General features: G+C 35.8%; 2 long non-coding RNA genes across 11 annotated transcripts in view; one reads left to right on the forward strand and one right to left on the reverse strand.

Moving 5' to 3' along the window:
- Positions 1 to 16,362, forward strand: part of LOC309630049 — a 384,028-nt gene that overhangs the window by 20,762 nt on the left and 346,904 nt on the right. The window lies entirely within an intron of this gene.
- The window catches only part of LOC309630071, a 29,993-nt gene continuing 17,370 nt past the window's right edge, over positions 3,740 to 16,362 (reverse strand). Inside the window, exon 2 of the long non-coding RNA XR_014245406.1 lies at positions 3,740 to 16,303. This is a non-coding gene — a long non-coding RNA (uncharacterized lncRNA). The remainder of the gene's footprint in view (positions 16,304 to 16,362) is intronic.

A 16,362-nucleotide genomic window follows, 5' to 3' on the forward strand; every position in this document is an offset into this window, starting at 1 on the left:
ATTCCTCCCCAAAACACATTACCCCAATCCAATGATGAGAAAAACATTAAACAAAGCTTAGTGGAGGGACATTCTACAAAACACCTGACCAAAAATTCTCAAAACTTTCAAAGTCATCAAAACCAAGGAAAGTTTGAGAAACCATCATAACCAATACTGAATACAATGTGGTATCCTGGAATAGAAAAAAAAAAGAAAAAAAAAACAGTAAAAGTGAAGGAAATCTGAATAAAGTATGGGCTTTAGTTAATGATAATGTATTAGTATCAGTTCATTCATTGTGACAAATGTACCTCACTAATGTAAGATGTTAATAATAAAGGAAACTGGTTGTGGGATAAAGGGGAACTCTATTATCTTTGCAATAAAATTCTTTAAATATAAAATTTCTCTAAAATAATTTATTATAAGATACAAGGGGAGAAATATCTCTTAATAGCAACAAAATTATGAAATTTCTAGAAATTAAGAAAAATATGCAGGATCTATATGAAGAAAACAATTTTTCTAAATAAGCAAAGTGATCAAAAGTAGACTTGAATAATGGAGAAATATGCCATGCTTCTGGATCAGAGGGCCAAATATAAAGTTGTCTTTTCTGCCCACATTTATCTATAGTTTCAAAGTCTTTCCAAATATATCCATAATATTTCTCATTGAACTGGAGAAAATGCCTTATCTGTTAAAATAAATGGGCAAAAGTATTCAAACTGTAAGCAGATGGGGTAGGGGGTCCCTGGAAAAAAGGAACCAAGCATGGCTTTCTTGACATAAGAGGCCTAAGCCATTTTGTGACCTAAGCCTGGCCACAGTGCTTGCCCTTGAACAAGTCTCAGTAATTAATAATCTTAAGGTAACAAAAGAATGCAGAAACAAAGGACTATTATCAGGCAAGAGAAGTAACAATAGCAAAGATAATAAATCAGTAGTAAAGACCCCCAGTTCTATTTCAATGGTAAAGATGAGCCTGAAACATATTCTTGAGCAGTTTCGCAGAATTCAGACTCCCCTGGAGCACTCAACCACCAGATCAGCTGGAACCTAAGGAATGATGATGTTGACCTTTTCTGACCCTCATGACTTCAATCAACTAAAGCTTGAATTCTGTCAACTTTTGCCCCAATTTTATGCTGAATTCTCCTCTGCTCAAGTCCTTTCATGAATATGCATACACTCCCCAAACCCCTTCATGTATATGCATGTATTCTTAGCTTAAAAATTCCCCAGTTTTGCTGTTGGGGAGACACTGCTTTGGGAAACATCCCTGATGTTCGTCTTACTTGATGCAAGTAATAAATCCTTCCTTCTCCCAATCTTTGGCTTGGTTGTGTCTTTTGGCTTGATACTCACCAGGAGGCAAACCCAGTTTGGGGGTAACAAAACTACATTTTAAAAACAAAATAAATGTGATGATGTATCCAATCACATTAAAACATAAAGTTATACTCATTAAAATACTGTAGCACTGGCAAAATAATACAGTATTTTGTATATATAATATATATAGTATATATAGTATTTATCATATATAGTATTTATCAATTAATATATAGTATTTATCAATTTAATATAGAACTGAGAGTACAGTGCTAAGGAAGTCAGGTATTATCCCTGCCCTCGTGGAGCTTACAGTCTGTTGGGTTGCACCCCACAGGCCTGCCAGCCCTGTAGTTGCTCAACCTCAAGAGTGAAGAAAGAACCCAGAGGCATCAATGATTTAATGGACGGGAGAATCTTACACGTCTGAAGCAAGTTCCTGGAGCGACACTCCACCATGTGGGGCAGATGTATAGATAGGAACAGGAAGGTGGGGATGGAGAGGGAGGTTACCAGTTATAGAGGGATTTGATGTCAGGGAAACCAGCAGAGGGGCACATCCCTTTGGTAAACTGTCATAGTGGAGATGGTTCTGATGTAAAGATTAGAACAATCACTAGCTGGGGCTGGGGGCAAGTATGTAGACATTTACTGATTAGGCATGATGATTAAGAGGGAAGGTCAGTCAGGTAAGTAGGGTGTAGGTGAGGCAGGGACTGGTAGAGTAGGGGATGTACAGAGAGCAAGAGAACAGCCATCTTGGGTGACCTGATCATACACAGTGTTGGAGAAGTTAGCTATTGTTTACAATCAACAATACAAATGTACTTAGTGAATCAGAGAGGATATACTAGAGGAAACTGTACTTTAGTTAAGACTGAAAGAATTTTAGTTAGCTTGGTGTAGGAGGGAAAAGAGTTAAAAGATCACGATAGGCAAGGTAAACAGTCCATGTGAAGGCTGGACTTCACAACTTCAGAAAGATGTCCAGTATGACTAGACATGGAAACCAAAGGGAAGGGTCATGAGATCAGTGGCTACAGAGTTAGGCAAGTGCCACATTGCATAAAGTCTTGTTGAGAGTTTTAGTTTACCCTAAGGATGTGGGAAATCATTGGGGATTTTCAAACTGGAGAAAGATCCAGTCAGATTAACACATGTAAAATATTACTTTGATTTCCTTGACAAAAATGAATTAGAATTGAGCCAGGAGGTATGCTAGGAGATAAGAAGCTGTTGCAATAGATGACATTATGAAGATTTAACAGTAAAAGGAAGAATAGAAAGATGATGAAGACTTGAGTTATGGCAATAACAGGTTGAAATGTACAAATAAGAAATTTATTGTTATTTAGGAAATTTATTGGCCAGCTTTTCAGAAGGAAAAAGACTTTCTAAACATAGTATAAAAAAAACACCAAATAATTGACTTGATTGTGTTAAAAATTATTTTTACTTTGTACCTAAAAAATTTCAGGCATGTGGTAAACAGTCAAGAGAAAGGAGTTAATATTTGTAATAAAATAAGAAAAAGATGAATATTCTAATGAAAAATAGGCAAAGAACATTAATAGACATTTTGTAAAATGAGATTTACAAGTGGTTGAGAAGCAAAAATATTACAACTCAGCAATAATAATTTCTATAATAGTCAATAATAAAGAACTGCAGATTTTAAAATAATAAAGTGCTAATTTTAATTTCTGGAAGAGGTAGATGAAAATCAGTGATAATATCCAGTGTTGGTGAGGATGTGGAAAAAAAATGTTATCTCACAATTCTAATGAAAGTTTAAATCAGAATTCTTTTTATACAGGACATTTTAGCCATATATTATGTATAAAGAATTTTTAACTTAAAATAATTCCAGAATTTAACCTAAGGAATTAATCTGTGATGTGAAGAAGTATTTATGTAATACAATATTTTCACTACAACACTACTTATAGTGGTGAAAACAATTTTTAGCAAGATAAATGCCCAACATTAGGAAACTGTTTAAATAATGGCAAGTGAGAAATTACTTGGAGTCATTGAAAATGATATTTTTGGAAAAATTTAATGACATTGAAAAACTCTTATGACCTAATTTTAAAAGAATAAAATTTTAACACAATATTTATATGGTAATATCTGAAATAAATAATGATCTATTTTTAAACAATTATTTCACACAAAATTAATACATATTCATTATAGAAATTTTGAAAATACAGAAAATTCTAAAAACAAACAGAAAAATTAGGTCATTTATATTTTCAGCACCCATGAGTAAATACTATTGATGTTTTGGGTGACAATTTTGAATTTTCTTCTTAAATTTTCTGGGTATATTTATGAAGTTCCAAGACTCAGTTTTTGTTTGTTTGCTTTCCATCAGTAAAATAGGCTTACCTTACAGATTTGATGTGAGAATTAATGATTGTATTATTTAGAACTCTTTTGGTTGCAAGTGACAGAAACCTACTACAAACTCGATTAAGCAAAAGATTTATTGACTCATGTAACTAGAAAAAAAGAAAAAAAAAATAACAGGGAATAGTAGAGTCTAACTTTAGACACTGCTAGATCCAAATTGGGACACATTTTCAGCAATTTTCTCTACTTTGTTTTCCACCGTGCAGATTTCATTCTCATGCAACTCTCGCCAAGTTGGACCTTGGGGTTCCAGGTTTACATTTTATAAGCCTGGAGCCTCTTTCCCAATAGTTATAACAGAAGTTCAGAGATGAAGTCTAATTGATGTAGCAAGTTCCCATACCCCATGCCTGAATCAATTTTATAGCCCGAGGGGATATACTTTGTTGAGATACAAAGGGGTCAGCTCCAGCTGAATCACAGCAACTGAGAGTTGAAAAGGAAGGTATACCAAATCAAAATTAGCGCTGTAATCAGAATAAGCAAGAATGCATAGTGGGTTTACAAAAACAATAGATCCAGTACAAAGATAATGTGCCTAGTTCCTTGCCCGACATACACCAGGGTTCCTCAAAGTGACACTTAATATTTGTAGTATTTTTAGATTCAACAACTACTGCAGTTAATTTCTGCGAAGGCTATAAAACTACAGCCCTTGAAACAGGTTTTGAGAAGTCATTTTTAAATGCTCTCTTGCCTATAGTAGTTATTCTCTAATCCCATTTTAGTTCTTTCATTCTTTTATCCATTCATCTGACAATGATCAAGTATCCATATGCCATAACTATTGTTATAAGGCTAGGGAAGATTAAAATCTGTTTTTAGAACTTACTGTTTTGTAAGGGTGATATGTGCACATATTACTTGTTAGAAATTGTTAACAATTACAAAAGAGATTCAGAGAACATACTTTGGGCATTAGAGGCTGCTTCCTGCTTGGGGCTAAATCAGGAAAAGCTTTAAGAACTAGTTTATATCCTAAAGAATGCAAGAAATTGGAGAAGTGGAAGTGAGAGATTAAACACTCCTGTGTTCAAGTGAACACCTTAAGCAAAAACATAGAAGCTGGAATGTGTAGAGTGCACTGAATATTGAGAGCAGTTCAGTTTGCTGGAGTATGAAGATGACTTGTGGGAGATTATAAAATGATAGGTTAGCTTTTGTGATAGTGAAGACCACCCCATGAGAACACACCTCTGGCTGGATTGCTCAGTCCTTCTTTGGAGGAGTTAAAGGAAACATGAGAAGTACTTGAAGCCGAGTTCTAACTCCTTCTCCTGGCTGCCATAAAACTGAGTGATTATCAGTCCAAGGGGCTTCAGTTTACTTCACGAATGTGTGGCTTTGCTTTCAGATGATTAATCTGACAACAGCAGCAAAATGAGAGATAGAAAACTGAAAAAATGGTAAGGAAGTCAGTATTAAGTTGATGATTGGTGGTTGAACTGGAAAACTGTTGGTGAGAATAAAAAGGAAGTGTTGTGTGTTACAGATATTGAGGAGGTAAAATCAATAAGATTTTGTAATTGGACCTATAGATACGGGAGCTGGAAGGATTCTTAAAAGGTCATTAGAAGGGTGATGTCTTAGTCCATTAGAGTTGCTATAACAAAATAACATATATTGTGTAGTTTATAAAGAAACAGAAATTTATCTCTCATATCTGGAGGCTGGGAAGTTCAAGATCAAGGAGGCAGCAGATTCAGTGTCTGGTGAGAGTCTTCTTCCTGTTTCATACACCGCCATCTTCTTACTGTAACCTAACATGAAGGAAGGGGGCAAGGGAGCTCTCTGGGGTCTCTTTTTTAAAGACGCTAGTCCCATTCTTGAGAGCTCTGCCCTTATGACTTAATCACCTCTGAGAGGCCCACTTCCAAATACCATCACATTGGGGATTAGGTTTCAACATACAGATTTGGGGGAGACACAGACGTTCAATCTAAGGCCGATGATATTGCCATCTTTGGAAACAGGGAAATTAAGCTTGTTGTGGGGGAAGTGGATGAATACTCTTTTAGACATTTTGAGTTTGATGGACTAATGGGGGAACACCAAGTGGAGATCTCCATCATGCAGTTGGCAATTTAGGGTTTGAGCTGTGAGACAAGTGGGGCCAGAAATAAAGGTACTCTCTCTTTTCAACCAACCATGACCACTTAGTAGAATCAGTAGAAATCCTGCAAGTGGTTGGAGTTAGCAAAGAAGCCAGCATGGAAGAACAAGCTGATACCAGACACTATGACATTAGCCACATTTAAGGTCTAGTAGAGAAAGAGGAGCAGAAATGAAAAGAGATCATGACACTTAGGCAAGTCAAGTAGGGGAAACTGTGTCTGAGTGTGAACCTCTGTATAGAGCATTTAAAATCTGGGCCTAGTTAGATCAAGGAATTAAGAAAGAAAAATGGAAAAACAAAATAGGGTTTTATGTATTTTAAGAAAATAAAACGGTAACTATGATATTAGATAAAAACAGAGTGGACAGCAGGTGTTCTAAAAATTGTTATTAAAGAAATGTACCAACAAATAAACTTTTATATTTTCCTACAATTCCCAGTTTTTCTCCTTTATCATACAAGTTACTTTCTTAAGATTTGCCAATAATATATACTATAAATCTTTTTCCTAAAAGAACGAGAGTATGGTATTTTTTTAAAGTATATTTTATAATGCCAGGAGGCAAATGTGATTAAGAACATCCTTATCTAGCTAACATATCTCATCTGTAAAATGGGGATAATAAGACTTGTCATTAGCTGCTCTCAGAGAATTGTCATGTGAGTTAATTGAAAAGAACTGTGCAGCATTGCATGAATGTAAAAGCTACAGTAATGTGCAACGTAATTAATATTTAGGGATGTTTTTGTTTTTGATCTTATGCTGGTAAAATTGTCATTACTTTAAGTAAGCCATAAATATCTATTTTTTGCTCTATGTTCAGTAAATAAATGTTCTCATCTTTCTTGCACTTATAAATTTACTGTAATTTTGCCTTCTGTGAGATGCTTGCATTTATCTTATTTTTGCCCACTTCTGCTCTGGCAAATACATGCCAACTAAAATGTGAGTATCAGCAAACAAACATTTTTGTTGGGTGTGTCCACACTGTCCAAATGTTTGTTTTTAGCCAGAACTATTTGTTTCAAAAGCTTTCAAGAAACATACATTTGTTTTTGAACCATCCCAACAGTTCAGATATTTCTGTCTACATTTCCTTAGATCACCTTCTATTCATCACTTCTTATGAATTCTCCTGCTGGCCAGAATTTTTTCTGAGGCTTCAGTAGTTGCCTAGTAGGAATGCTTATAAAAACATTTGTGGATAGCCCAAACATTTTCAATAACATTTGCTTGGAAAAATTTTACTGGCAGTCAAGACACATTATTTAAACATATTTCAAAATATTTATGCATCCCTGCAATACTTTGGCAGTGTCTGTATATCAAGGCTGAATTGATGGTTTTCTAGTTAAGTCTTTTTGTTTGTTTGTTTTTGGTCATTGATAGTGGTTGACTGATGAGTGTTTGATAGAATTTCCACGCAGTTGATTTGATTACCTTGATAGTAAGGTGGCTATAAAAACTAGTGAGTTTTGAACTTTCTTTCTTCTCAGAGAATGGAACTTAATAAACAAATTAGATTGACTTTACCATAATCTCTTCAGAATGCTTGATTCTCAGTTGCTATTTTAGCTTTTTCCTTCATCTCCTTCCCAACAGTAATTCAGAAAATGTTAAATTTGTTAGGACCATTTTAACATTAGTATTTAGTAAAAGAAGTAGCTTTAGTGAGACCTGTGGTTCTTATATAGGATTTCATCATTTTTAAAAGTTATTTTTCATATTCCATGACTGTGTCTAAATGAAGAAAGAAAATGGATAAATTATTTGTACATTTATGTGGAATAGATAAAATAATTTGTTTTATTTTGTGTATGTTTTATTAGTAGGGTTCATTTTTTTATTTTTCCAAAATAAAGAGGGAAACCTAAGCCTGTGATTATATGTGGTCCTTATTTTTAGATGATGTGATCTACAGAAGAAAGAGTAAGAAATAGTACCTTAACTCTGGCTTATCAGAGATGATAAGGCCACATAAAAAGGCTTTAGTAGGCACATCTTTAAAGACCATATTAAAGAGTTTTAGTTCATGAAGTCCTCCTCTCTGATTTTGCCTTCCCCATATTGCTAAGTTGGCCTTCTGCATGTCGTTTCTTGCATCTCTCCTTTCTGTATTTTTGTGTGTAGGTGTTTTTTCTCCATGTGTTTGTGCGTATTTTTTCATGTGACTTTCTCTCTGTATACCACTGTGTGTACTCATCTGATTATGTGTCATTTTCTATGCCTATATATGTATGCCCAGTCTATTTTTTCTTTGGGTGTCTCTATTGTGATCTCTGTCTATGCCTTTATTAGTGTGTGTCTCCATGTGTCTTTGTGTCTGCATGTCTGTCTGTCTAGATGTATATCAGTTCTGTGTTCTCTGTTTCTATGTCCATTTCGATGTATTCCTCTACTGTATGACTTTGTCCTCTTTCTCATTGTCTTTCTGTGTTTCATTTTATGTATGGCTTTCTCAATTTTTATCTGATTTCAGTTTTCTATGTGTGTCTTCCTTCTTTTGTGATTATAAGCACTGGTGTTTTGCTGTGGTACTATATTTATCAATTAGAATTTAAAATTTCCTGATCCATTCTATTAGAAAAATGTGTTAAAGATTATGAACAAGCAATTCATAAAAGCAATACAAGTGGGCTAATCAATTTATAAAATAGATATATTCTCACTAGTAATTAAGTACTAGTAATAATTAAAATAATTAAAATAATGAGATTATTGACTATCAGATTGACAAAGATATCCATTGGGGGAAAATAGTAATAACTTATAATAGTATTTAATCAACATTTTAAGAGGACAACATATATTAAAGTTTTAAATATACATAAGCTTTGATTCTGCAATTCCACTTCAGGTATTTGTCTGTCAAAAATAACCAGATATTTGTACAGCTGTTTGTTTCAGAATTGCCTTTAGTAGTATAAAATTGAAAGTAAATGTCCATTAGTAGGGAATTGGTTAAATGAATTACGATACAACAAATACAACAGAATATTAGATTTCTATTGTTATAGAAAAATTCTATTGTATATTGATAACCAGAAAATAATCAAATTCAAGAAAGTTTGTAAAAATGTACATATTGTATATGCCATTTATTCATTCAAACAATCTGTATATTTTGTGTCCCTTCTAAATGCTAAGCCCTATAGAAGCACTATAGAGATATCCATATTGTTTCATATGAGGTGTTAGATAATGAGAGAACTTCTACCTTCTCTTTATTGTGGATTTAACAATCATATATTACGAAAAATAACAAAAAGCATCAAGAATTCTCTTAAATTTTAAAACATGAGTATTTTTCTATTTTAAAATATTAAATTAAATTGATCTCTCCTTTTGTGGTTTTTCTTTCCTTTTTTTTTTTTTCCTTCTTCCCCCACACTGTGGATCAGTGACCCTCTGTAAAGAGTGATTCCTAATCGTAGCCAAGGCAATATTCTTAGGTGTTCTGGAAATGCTGTGCCTTAGTATATATTGTATTAATGAGTTGTCAAGAAGAAATATTTGTTTAAAGCCTTTGGAAAGATAGAAAAAAATTAAGCCATGTATGTGTTAAAATGTCATTCCAATGTGAAGCAGGGAGAATTAGAGTGTGATGTGAAACTATAAAGGAGAATGCTTTACTCAGTCATTGGAAATTGACACTAATGTCAGTGGAAAACCAAACTTGAAAATTTAATGTTTAGTACAGTAATTCTCAAACCTTCCTGTGATCAGACTCACCTAAGGAACTATTTTTAAATGCAGATTCCTGGACCCCACCCCCAGAGAGTCTGATTTGGTAGGTCTGAGTGGGTCACAGATTCTGTATTTTAATAAGCTTCCCAGGTGATTCTTATATCTAATATAAGAGGTTTAAGGTCTACGTTCAAGAAACAATGCTAATGAGTAAGTTTCAATAGCTGATCTACTTTTAAAATGACAGATTTTTGTTAAGTCATATCTATTAGGTACATTTCTAGAAGAATTCTTTGAACAAGGTTATTTAAGGGATCGTGGAAGTTATTTAGGGGGATTGTGAGTTCATAGGCAGGTTACATTCCATTCAAGACCTATTGGCTTTCTGGACCGCAACTTTGAGCCAAAATTTTAATGAGCTGCCAATGTTTACTTCCGTCACATAAAAATTGTCATGCCTTTTCCTCAAACAATGGCATTAGTATTTATAGGTTTCCTTTCATTCTTATTATTTTATAATAGGTAGATAGTGTTCCCAAGAATATTGTCATAAAAAAATGGCAAAGTATAAATACTAGACCACTACAAATGCAGAATTCTGATCAATGAAAGCAGCTATGTAGTATAGATAAAAGACTACTTTAGAGCACTTATACAGAGTCAGAATATCAAATCTATAAGTCTTAAAAGACTGAATTACATACAATGAGTATATCGACCACCAGAACAGTTTGCCTCAAGAGTAACTCTGAACTTCCTGAAAAGAAGGGTCATGAGATGTACTGCAAGAAGTTTATGTTTTTACAACATATTGTAACCTACCTGTGTATGACCAAGGTGTATGCTAAACATACAATTTAACTACTTTGTGATCATTTAATACAAAACTATTTATAATTCTATTTTAAATAAAGTTTATATGGGTAGAAATCCAAAAAAGCCTTCCACAATGAAGCTAATATATGAAAACACCTGACCAGTTCAGGCAACCAGAGAGTTTTATGGCTGAAAAACCATTCATTTCAGTGTTTCTCAAACTTTAATATGCAGAGGAATCACTTGGCTATCTTGTTAAAATGAAAATTCTGATGATAGTCTAGGGTGTGGGACCTGAGATTCACATTCCAAACAAGCTGTTGTTCCAGGGACCATACTTTGAATTGCAAGTATTTATGTCAACCCTTTTGTTTAATACAGGGAATTGGGCAGGGGAAGGGCATAGTTTTGCAGGATGTGACTGTGGCTCTGGTGGACATAAAGTCATTGGAGCTGAATGGTATGAATGGCAGTTCCTCAAATTCTTATCACTATGGTCTCTGGTGAGGCCTTGGTTGCTGCCCTTCCTGAGTGGAGGCTTTCAACTTTTCCTTTCATTCTGTGAGAGAATTGAAAGATTCCTTTCAATGAATTTTCTTTTTGCTTGAACTATCCAGAGACAGTTTCTGATGCAAAAGAATATAACTAATACAGGCTCTGGGTTGGGACTTGCACTGCAAATAAATAGACCATACTTACATCACAAGGAAATAGATTCTTCTTCCCTGGAACATAGTAATAAATATATTTTCTTAAATATTTACACAAGTCCACTACTAACTCCCAGATGCCTCTCTCCATCATGATTCTCCCCTCCTCTTCCAGACTTTATCCAACTTCCTGTTTGATATCTGCATCTAAATGTCTTATTAGACTTCTGAGACATTAAGCATCTCAAGCTTACTGTATTCAAAATCCAAAATTGAATCTCCCAAACTTGATGTTTCTGTAGCAAATGGCACATCTTTTCAAAGCAGTCCACCTTCCTGCTTTTCAGTTGCTCAAGTAAAAACCTAGGAATTGTCCCCATTTTTTTTTTTCCCTTCTCACATTCTATCTATTAGCAAGTTCTGTCGGTTCTGCCCTAAAAATTTAGCCAGAAATCAACCATTTCCATCTCAATTGCCTCAGTCTATTCTAAACCATCACCATCTCTACCTTGGACAATTGCAATAGCTTCCTAATCTTTCTTTTTGCTTCCACTCTAACTTTTCCACGTGGCAGCTAGAGTGATGACACTTTTAAAATGTAAACTAAGGCATGTTACTTTCATGCTCAAAACTGGTCAGTAGCTTCCCATACCACTGAGGAATAAAATCTAAACTCCTTACCATGATCTACAAGGTCTTATGTTATCTGACCCTTTACTAAATCTCTTACTTCATCTTGTTCCAATTTCTTCCTTACACACGCTGCTCCAGCTACACTGCTCTCCCTGATAACTCTTCAATTAGAATGTTAGTCCCAAGGACAGAAAATTTGTCTGTTTTACTCACTGTTGTATCCTAGTACCTAGAATAATGGCTGGCACAGAGTAGATTTTATTTAATAGTTCTTGAATAAATGAACAGAGAAATGTATACCAGTGTAATCGATTAGGCACAGAAAATAAGACAGACCAATCACTGGAATTCTGATAGGAAGTGGGTGGTTGGTCACAGATGTGAGACAGGATCTCAGTTATCACTACTAACCACTTATACCTCTAATCATCTGCACATGAAATTACCCCCAATTTTGAAGTTCTGGGTCCTTTTTAATAAACATAGAACAAGAATAGCAGTAAGGTAGGTTGGCTGTTACCTGAGCCTCTCAATTTTTCCCAACCAGAGGAATACACATGTTGATGGCCTTCAAGTGACCTTAGCAGGGAGTAGAAGAGAAATGCTAAGGAAAGCAGCCAGATAGATGATTATGTTACTGTTATGGATTGAATGTTTGTGTCCCCCAGAATTCATAGGTTGAAATCCTAATCCCCAATATGATGGTATTAGGAGGTGAGGCCTTTAGGAGGTAATTAGGTCTTGAGGGTGGAGCCCTCATGAATAAGATTAGTACTCTTATAAAAAGAGACATAAGAGCTTGCTCTCTTTCTCTCTCTCCTCTCCACCATGTGAGGATACAGAGAGAAGACACGCATCTGCAGACAAGGAAGCGGGTTCTCACCAGAACTGAATCTGCTTGCACCTTGATCTTGGACTTTCCAGCCTCCAAGCTCTGAGAAATAAATGCTTTGGTTTAAGCCACCAGTCTGTGGTAACTTGTTGCAGCAGCCTGAGCTGACTAAGATAGTTGCTGTTACTATAGACAGTTTGTGTGCCTTTAGTAAGGAAATAGGGTGGATACCTTGCAGTATATCAATTAACCAAATGAATTGCTTGTCATTCATTTTTAAGCCTGTTCTCAAGAGAGGGTTAAAGATACAATATGTTCATAAAATGTTATATAAGAGAGTTGTAGCTGAGAAATCTTGATTGAAAAAAAAGATGTGGGTGTGTTCACAAGGACAAAGGAATAAACAATAAACAGATTTTTAAAAAATCACTCAACACACCTCTGCCTTGGAAAGAAGGCATTCTAATTTCTGTGAAGTAGTGTCTATGAGTATTGCTGTTCTGTATGCACGTTGTCTCCTAGTCCTATGACCCTCGTTAGCTCTGGGATGTATATTACTTAGGATGCAAGCTCCAACAGCCTTTCTCCTATAGGCTCAATTTTGCAACTACCTGAACCAGTGGAAAACAAATATTAATTGCTGAAATTAACAAGCAGATAGGGCCTAGAAATAGCAGGTGGCCTCCAGTCCGAGTTTTAGTGTCCTGGGTAAAGTCCTTTGCCATTGGCTTTCGCCGTGAGGAGCGATCTGCCCAGTAATATTCAACATGTATAACTAGTCCATGTGCCAGGGTTTTGCTTCCTTTGCAGTGTGCAGTCCACCTTCCTACTGGGACTGTAGCCGTGGCTTTAACCTCTGCGCCACTTACCTGGTGCTCTGATTCTCTTTCTTTTTTTCTGTTAATCTGCTTTCCCTGGGGCTGGGCCTTACTTTCAGGCCCTCTTTCAAACTGGACTAACCTAACTGCATCCAAAATATTTGCCCATTGATGAGTATAGCTACTATCCAGAGACTCTTTGTATAGTGCCCTGTCTTCTTAGGAATCCTCTGAGTATCAGCATAAGCCTGGACTGGGTTCAAATTTGTACTCCTCTTTGGGGACCAGCCCTACTGCCAAGTTAATTCCCTTTGCCCCAATTCTGCTGGTATTTCATTCCTTTTTTCTGCTCTTGACAGCATAGCATTCCTGAGCACAGAGTCTACATGGGTTGGGACACATTCCTGAAGGTCTGAGAAAGAATGAGATAATGAAGATGCCTGTGAATGCTGCTGTGTTGTGGGCTTGAACCAAGTGCACAATTCTGTGTTCTGGGGAAGGAGGGAGAACACTGGTGGAAGTAAAAGTTTCATAAGGCTCTATGAGGACTTTCAAAAGTTTAAGATTTTACCTGTTGGTTTACTACAAGTAGGACAGTCATAATAAAGATAGGTCCTCTATTCTCAAATGTATAGATTAATAATGCTGATTTATGGAAGGGCTAAGAAACCCCTAGCTGGAATAAAACCATTCTTTTTTTCTCGCAGAGTTGAAATCCCTGATATTCATAGAAGGGATGACCACGGCTAATATCCAGTTTAAGATTTTTTTTTTTAGTAGATCTTTATTGGAGTATAATTGCTTCACAATACTGTGTTAGTTTCTGTTGTACACCAAAGTGAATCAGCCATATGTATACCTATGTCCCCATATCCTCTCCCTCTTGAGCCTCCCTCCCATCCTCCCTATCCCACCCCTCTAGGTCATTGCAGAGCACCAAGTTGATCTCCCTGTGCTATGCTGCTGCTTCCCACTAGCTATCTATTTTACATTCGGTAGTGTATATATGTCAATGCTACTCTCACTTCGCCCCAGCTTCCCCCTCCCACCCCGTGTCCTCAAGTCCATTCTCTATGTCTACATCTTTACTCCTGTCCTGCCCCTAGGTTCGTCAGAACCTTTTTTTTTTTTTTAAGATTCCGTATATATGTGTTAGCATACGGTACTTGTTTTTCTCTTTCTGACCTACTTCACTTCACTCTGTATGACAGACTCTAGGCCCATCCACCTCACTATAAATAACTCAGTTTCGTTTCTTTTTATGGCTAATATTCCATTGTATATATGTGCCACATCTTCTTTATCCTTTCATCTGTCGATGGACAGACACTTAGGTTGGTTCCATGTCCTGGCTATTGTAAATAGTGCTGCAGTGAACATTGTGGTACATGATTCTTTTTGAATTATGCTTTTCTCTGGGTATATGCCCAGTAGTGGGATTGCTGAGTCATATGGTAGTTCTATTTTTAGTTTTTTCAGGAACCTCCATACTGTTTTCCATAGTGGTTGTATCAATTTACATTCCCACCAACAGTGCAGGAGGGTTCCCTTTTCACCACAACCTTTCCAACATTTACTGTTTCTAGATTTTTTGATAATGGCCGTTCTGACCAGCGTGAGGTGATACCTCATTGTAGTTTTGATTTGCATTTCTCTAATAATTAGTGATGTTGAGCATCTTTTACTGTGCCTCTTGACCATCTGAATGTCTTCCTTGGTGAAATGTCTATTTAGGTCTTCTGCTCATTTTTTGTTTTTTTGAATTTTATTTTATTTTACTTATTTGTTTTTTAATATAGCAGGTTCTTATTAGTTAATAATTTTATACATATTGGTGTATATATGTCAATCCCAATTATTATACCAACAGTGTTAAACCTTGATAAAAGTTGAGGACAAATTAAATTAGCCATTTTAAAATTTATTAAATGTTTATATAGCACATATTATGTGCCAAGTCTTGTTCTAAATTCTTTACAGATGTTAACTGATTTAATCCCCAATAACAACCCCATGAGGTAGGTTCTGACATCATCCCAGGTGTACAGGTGAGGAAAAGTTAAGCAGTTTTAAGCCAGGTCACATAGTTAATAAGTGGCAGAGCTAGAATCTGAACCGGACAGTTCTTTAACAACTCTGCTAGACCACCTTCCCAATTTAGTAAAAGTGTTTCTGTAGGGTTAACCTAAGGAAGTCTCAGTATGTAATTTTTTTTTTTAATTCTTTTAAACTTTATTTTTAAAAAATAATCACCAGCTTTTAAAAGTGCTTACTATGATGTAATCTTAGAATAGGGAGCTTATCCTAATGGATGGCCAGGTAGACCCAATCTAATTATATGAGCCCTTAAAAACAGAGGTCGCTGTCTGGTAGTAGAAGGGGAAGTAAAATATTCTAAGCCCAACAAGGATTAGAAATGTCCTTATTGGTTTGAGGATGAAGGGGATTATGCAAGAAAACAGGGAACTGAATCTCTGTAGCCACAACTGTTGACAGAACTGAATTCTGTCAACAACCAGAATAAGTTTAGAAGTAGAATCTTCCCCACAGCCGTCAGGTAAGAGTGGAGCAGACACCTTGATTTCTGCCTTGTGAGACCCTGAGCAGAGAATCCAGATGAGCTACTCTGGGCCCAGACTTCTGACCCACTCATTGTGAGGTAATAAAATGGGTGGTCTTTTAAGCTGCTATGTTTGTGGCAGTGTGTTGTGACACCAATAGAAAACAGGCACAGAAGGAGAACTGGAAGAGTCTAGTATCACAAAAGCTAATGTAGAAAGAAAAGATGTATTCATTCATTAAGAAGTCGCTGACATTTGAGGAAGTAGTTTTTCCTCTTAATGAATAAGGTTCACTTATGACTAGGGCTAGTTCTAGCAACCACCATGACTTATACAGCTTGGATTTGAAGTACAATACCCGGCAGACTAAGCCTGATATGAATCATTTCTTATTGATAGCACTTTATTTTTCTAACTTCAGTTGGGTACTAGGTCTTTTTCCAATCAAAATGACCTCAGGGCTTCCCTGGTGGCGCAGTGGTTGAGAATCTGCCTGCCAATGCAGGGGACGCG

This window comes from Balaenoptera borealis (assembly GCF_965194805.1).
Source record: "Balaenoptera borealis genome assembly, chromosome: 5".
NCBI lineage: Eukaryota > Metazoa > Chordata > Mammalia > Artiodactyla > Balaenopteridae > Balaenoptera > Balaenoptera borealis.